Raw genomic sequence first — 6,713 nt, forward strand, 5'->3', positions numbered from 1 at the left:
CCGTCCTGGAGTGAAGGGGCCCCTCATCATGGCGGGACATGTGGCTGTCTACTTGCAGGTCTGATGTACTAAGTGACTCTGTCAGAATTCAAAAGTGGGTTCAGTGAGGCAGGCAGTGAGCAGAGGGAGGAAAAGGTGTAAATAATCCGAGGTGAATGTGGGTCTTGTTGGCAGAGTAGATTTATGTCCTGTCTTCATAATGTACCCTTTCATCTTGGGAAGCTGGATTCCAAAAATCTAGTCTAGACAGGAATTGATGGTGCTGCCTCTCAGTTTACACCATTCAAGGTTTCTCAACACCCAGGACTCCTGAAGGTGGGTATGAATGGCCCCTCTGCCAGGGACACATCCCGGAACTCAGGAGGCCAAGGCATCAGTCTTACCGACTGCGTCAGGCCCGGCAGCCCGCTCCCAGGCAGCTCCGCAGAAGCACAGTCATTCATTCTGGGGGATGACGCCGTCTGTGTCTGTGTTGCCCCAAGTGGGAGACAAGCCCAGTCATGCCTGCAGCCCGCAGCCAGCCTGTGCCTCTTCTTTCCTCCTTTTTATGTGTGCTTGGTTCTGGTTTCAGTGGCTTTCATCAGCGACTGAAACTACCCCCTCCTCATCACTTCCCAGGGCGCAGGCAGGCCCGGGCTGACAGGGCCAGGCCCGGAGTCTGGGCGACGGTAAACAAGGCAGCCGGAGGACCTCTCAGCCCTGCTCTGCCCAGGCAGGTCCTGTCTCCTGGGTGGCCCAAGCCAGGGCCCTGGAGGCCCCCGTGCAGGAGCCCAGAGTCTGACAGACTTCACGCCTGAGCAAGAGCCCCTCTTTCTATTCTCCTCACTGTGGGTCTTGCGCCCTCAGCCTGGGAACCCGGGGGCCGCTGGGCAGGAGCAGAGGGGAGAGCAGGCCAGAAGCTGGAGCATTTGTAGTGGCGTGTGAGGCTGACCAGTGACAGAACTCTGGCCTGAGAACTGGAAAACTGACTACTAAAGACTGAAGATGAAGTGACCTAGGGAAACAGACAAGAACTACACACACTCAAAACAAACAAAAATGACACAAAGGCTCAGAAACTAGTTTGTCACTCTTTGTGAACAGCTGGGGATCCCTGACTCATGCGCTGTCCCCTGTTGTCTATGCTTGCAAGGGCCGGAACGGGCCACAGTCTACAGGAGACAGACCAGAGTGCTAAACCAACCATGCCACTTACTTGCTGTGTGACTTCAGGCAAATTAATGAGTGTCTCTGAGCCTCAACCTCCTTGTTTGCGAAGATGAGACATACTTACCTCCCAGGGTTGTAAAGATTACATGATGACCTGGTTCATCATATGCCAGCACACAGGAAGCATTACATACATAGTCACAATGATTATCCCTGATCAAACATGGCTCATTCACTCCCTTTTAAAGCCTACCCTCAGCAACCAATTTTCTGTAAGCATACTGTGTCCTCTTTCTGAATGACTTTATCTTATCCATAAGATAAAGTGTGTGTGTGTGTGTGTGTGTGTGTGTGTGTATAGAAGAGACCAGATGAGACAAAAAATGCCCTTTCAGCAGAGTGAGCACATTTGCCTTATCCTGTGTGTACATATAATATATGTGTGTGTGTGTATACACATACACACACAGCCTTGTGGAGTAGACAGTGCAGTTTCTTTTAAAGGTCAGGATGCTCACCTCAGAAAGATAAAGTGACTTGAACAAAGTCACGCAGCCAATGAGTTTCTCCAAAAGAAATGACCAGGAGTGAACGATTCTTCAGGGCATTTCACCATGCACACACCTGCACACACCTGCACACACATGCACACACATGCACACACATGCACACACATATGCACACATGCGCACACATGCGCACACATGCACACACATGCGCACACATGCGCACACATGTGCACACATGCACACACATGCACACACATGCACACACATGCACACACACAGCATGGTGAAGCCATGTTGAAATCATACCTTTAGGGCCAGTGGAGCTCCTCTGTAAAGGTGCTATCTAGCTATCTTGAAAAGGCAGGTCCAAGTCTTTCCCAGTAAGGAAATCTTCTACCCACCCCGTGACTACTCTGAGAATTCCCAGACCCAAATTCCATGTGTAAATGAACAGATTCCTGGGAACATCAAATCACAGAAAAGACCAGCTGTCACCCTGAAAAAAAAAAAAGATTGTTTCCTAGAGACACCACAGGAACTCAACAAATCTTCCCATGCTGCTCTGTCCCGCTACACATATACATACAGCTTCAAGTTGTGTTCACAGCAGTGACAGTTAGTGACCGTGACAATTCTCACCCACATGGACAGTGTTTGACATTCACAGAGCATCTTCCCAGTCATTGGCTGATTTGTTCTTTCCGAAGTCCTACGAAGGGCTGAGGGCAAGAGGACAGTCCCCATTTTACAATAGAGAGAGCCAAGGACCGGAGGGCTTCAGCATTCTGCCTCAGGCCAGGCTTTCCGCCAACGCTGGGTCTTGGCCCAACCAGGGCTGACTCCTCTGGACCAGTGCGTCTTTCAAAGCACTGTCCTGAGAAGTGTGCACTTACTTCACCTGTTGCTTCTTGGTATCATTGAAATGATCTTTTCCAAACACATTTAATAACTTAAAAGTTTTGCTCTCTGTTCCCCTGAGAAAAGGGACACGCTTTGAAGAAGGAATTCAAACATGAACAGTCATGTTTTGTAGACATCAGTGTTTATTTCCCTGTGATATTGTAGCTTCCTCTGGAAAAATCCAACCAACACATCCGCTTCAAGTCCTGAGAAACTCTCAAATGTTGACCATGTGTCTGAGTCCTGTGTGGTCAAAGAGTGATGTTTGTGAATGTCCACAACTTATTTCCATGTTAAAATAATTCCACGCTCGGCTAAATTCCACTTACACACAAGTGTGCACCTGTTAAAATAGGTCATTTTTCACTGTTAATCTTCCAGATTCCATGGGTATGTGTGAGAACCCCAGACAAATGCAACCTGAATGCCACAAAGGGCATTTTTCTCTGCTGAGTGATCCTGCTTGGCCCGACTCGCCAGGTCCCTAGCTCCCACAAATCTGTGAAACTCAGGAAGGTCACTTTCTGCTGAAAGAATGGATTAGAGTCAAATCTTAGCACTGAAGGCCTTGTGTGAAATTGCATAAGCTTTTTGTCTTATAACTGGTTATATTTTAATTAGGTTTCTCTAGGTCTTTTCCACACTCTGGTACACTATATAGTGTGCAACTCAGTAACTTTCCCCAATGCCCCTTAAAAAGCTAAAAAAAAAAAAAAAAAAAGAAGAAAAGAAAAAAGGATTTTCAGAGCAAGAAGCTCTAGCATCTGAAATTTTTGTTACTCTTAAAAAATTAGAAGGTCATCTTTGTCACAACTTTTAAGATGAAAAAGTAAATACACACAAAAAGTACTTTTTTTTTTTTTTTGTATATTTCTGAAGCTGGAAACCGGGAGAGACAGTCAGACAGACTCCTGCATGCGCCCGACCGGGATCCACCCGGCACGCCCACCAGGGGCGACGCTCTGCCCACCAGGGGGCGATGTTCTGCCCCTCCGGGGCATCGCTCTGTTGCAACCAGAGCCACTCTAGCGCCTGGGGCAGAGGCCAAGGAGCCATCCTCAGCGCCCGAGGCCATCTTTGCTCCAATGGAGCCTTGGCTGCGGGAGGGGAAGAGAGAGACAGAGAGGAAGGAGGGGGGGTGGAAAAGCAGATGGGCGCTTCTCCTGTGTGCCCTGGCCGGGAATCGAACCCGGGACCCCTGCACGCCAGGCCGACGCTCTACCACTGAGCCAACCGGCCAGGGCCACAAAAAGTACTTTTGATTCTAAAATTTTCATCTTGGCAATGAGATTTTTTTCTTCTTCTTTAGATCTGGAGTGTTTCTGGAAACCCAAGTGTCCTAAAGCAGTATCGGGGACTGTTTCCAACTTCTAAGAGACTCTCAGGCGCATTGCAAACATGGCGCCTGGTTTCCAGAGAGACAGGCCTAGGGTCCCAGGGAAATTGATGGCAAATGCAGGTTCTCAGACTGAGACTCGGTCCCGGGACAGCCTCGCCTCCCCTCTGTGAGTAGTGAGGGCCTGCCTTGGACTGCTCATCTTCCTGGCGATCTATTTTTAAGAGAAAGTCATAGTCTGGAGCTCAGAGCAGGGGAGGCCCTGGACCAGCTGCCTTGCAGGCAATGTCAGACAAGCTGCAGGTGTCCTGGGGAAGCATTCATCCACTCAGGGGGGTCAAGGCCAACCTCTTGCCTTTCCACAGGGCTGTTAGCATGCATACATCTGAATCCCAAGTCCAAGAATGAGCTCTCCAAACTGAGTTATTGAAACACTTTCTGAGACACGTGTTTCAAGAAGGAAATAAAGAAGGCAAGATGTAGCTCCTGTGCCATCTTTGACAAAGGGAAGGTAGGGAGGAAAGCTGTTTCCAGGGAAGAATCTGGCACGGAAACTGGCCCATCACAGGCACTCCCCAGACCTGCCTTCGTAGAGAGGAGCCCCTCCACCTTCGTTCCCTACCTAAGGAATGATCGCGTTGGTGATGAGAGCTGGGGGCTTAAAAAATATTTGTCTGATCAACTACACAGAATATAATGTGTATAATTTTCATCTTTCCCAAGGTTCCAGACAAGTCTCTTCATTCAATTCGCTTTCACAAACATTGCCTTAGCACCCACCCACTCCCAGGGACGGTCGTGAGTACCATGGGGAGACAGAGGTGAACAAGACACAGTCCTTTTTGCTTCTACTGCAGCTGAGTAAGCTTATAGCCTGTGTCTATTTGCCAAGAGCATGGCCAACTAAATAAATACAAACAAGAGAGAAGCTGAGCCGGTGAGATGACTGGAGGTGGGAGGGTTAGGAGAATGGCCAAGCTCAGCATTCCCTGGAGGCCGACGCACATTTATAGATGGCATGGTAACAGCAAGACGGTTGCTGAGGGAACCCGAAGCCGTGTCACATGGAGAAGATTTGTAGGACGGGAGACCTTTGGTCTGGAGAAGAAAAGATTAGGGACTAGGAGCACTGTTTCCACATACCTGGGAGGGTGTCATGGAAGACCTCGAGGGTGGAACATGCTCTATGGTGGGCGGGGGGAGATGCCAGGGCCACTAATCGCAGCTCATAATGAAGAGCTCTGTGTAGTCCCAGCTGTCCTCAGGTAGAGCGGGAAAGCCCACATGGCAGAGATGCTGTAGAGGAGAAACAAGCACAGGATGAAGGGTTGATCCTTAGCTCAAAAGCCTTGGATTCTTCCCATCCTGTCACTATAACTTTACAAGCTGCTAAGGCCAATACCTGGGTTCAAACTCAAACATGCCTGGCTGTGAATGAGGAGGCCTGCACTGCAGGTGGGGAAATTAACAAACTCCCACGGGGGTCTCTGGAGCGAGGGAGAAGGGGGCAAACAGAGCCATTCTGCAGGCCCAAAGACTGGGTTTTGAGTGGATTTGGAGCCTCCGCCTGCCCGATACCTCTGGGAGCTGACAAGCACTCTGTAGCAGGAGGGAGTCGCTGCCGCATCTTTTCCAAGGTGACGAGCGATGAGAGCAAGAGGGCAGTGGATGGACAGCCGATCCCCGTCAGCCCCTCTGGCCTCCTCAGGGTGGGCAGTGCCGGGACTTTGTTGGCAGGACAAGTGCAGAGGGCCACTCCGTGGGGTGGGCACGGAAAACTCGTTCTTCTCCACAACCCAACTTTCCCAGCAGGGGATCCTGCTGTTCACATTGAAGGAATTATACCTATCCATCTCATCCCTTTCTTCCTATCCTGCCACACATGTTTGTTGTTGTTTTTTAAAAGTTAAAAGAGTGAGTAGTAGCTTTTCCCTGATATCACTGTCAGGCTGTATGAACTGCCGTTGATTCCCTCTGTCAGCAGGCATTTACTGAACTCCTGTCATGGGTTGGGGTTGTAAGTTCAAAGATAAAGAAGACAGCCTCCTGACAAAAGCAAAGAGGAGCAAAGAAGGGCGACAGAAGCCAAGAATGTCAACACGACCAGCAGCCACTCAGATGATTGTATACCCTGTTGCTATGGGAGCCCAGAGGAGGGATCCCACTCAGTCTGCAGGTTTACAGAAGGCTTCCCAGGAGAGATGCCTTTTGAGCTGACTCTTAAAAGAAGAAAAAGAGAGGCTCAGAGAAAGAGAGGAGGGTAGCCTAGGTGAAGGGACAGCATGAGCAAAGGCCCAGCAGTGTGAAACTGTATGCCCATGACTGCAAGTTATTAGTGTTACCAGTCTACAAATTAGGAAAAAAGGAGTGCAGGGTGATGAGGCTGAGAAGGTAGTCTGGATGGACACATATGAAGGGCTGACCATCACTCTAAGATGCCTGATGTTTTCCTGTAGGTCACAGGGAACAGAGATGACAAATGAGAAATATATAAAATTTAAAAATCAATAACACCAAAAAAAAAAAAAAATCAAGAAGACAGTCCAACAAATGATCCAATAAAGCAATGGGCAAAAGACAAAAACAGTCACTTCACAAAAAAAGATACAAAAGTGTCCAGAAAGCATATGAAAGAGTGTTCAGCACCATCAACTCTCAGGGAAGTCCAAATTAAAACTACAATGAGATATATATCACACCCTCCAGAGTAGCTATAATAAAAATGACTGGCCATCCTGAGTGCTGGCGGAAATGTGGAGAGACAAGTTCTTGTCTACTGCTGGCAGGGAGAGTTAAATGCTGAGGTTCGGAGAACTCTT

Source organism: Saccopteryx leptura, chromosome 8 (assembly GCF_036850995.1).
Source record: "Saccopteryx leptura isolate mSacLep1 chromosome 8, mSacLep1_pri_phased_curated, whole genome shotgun sequence".
Classification (NCBI taxonomy): domain Eukaryota; kingdom Metazoa; phylum Chordata; class Mammalia; order Chiroptera; family Emballonuridae; genus Saccopteryx; species Saccopteryx leptura.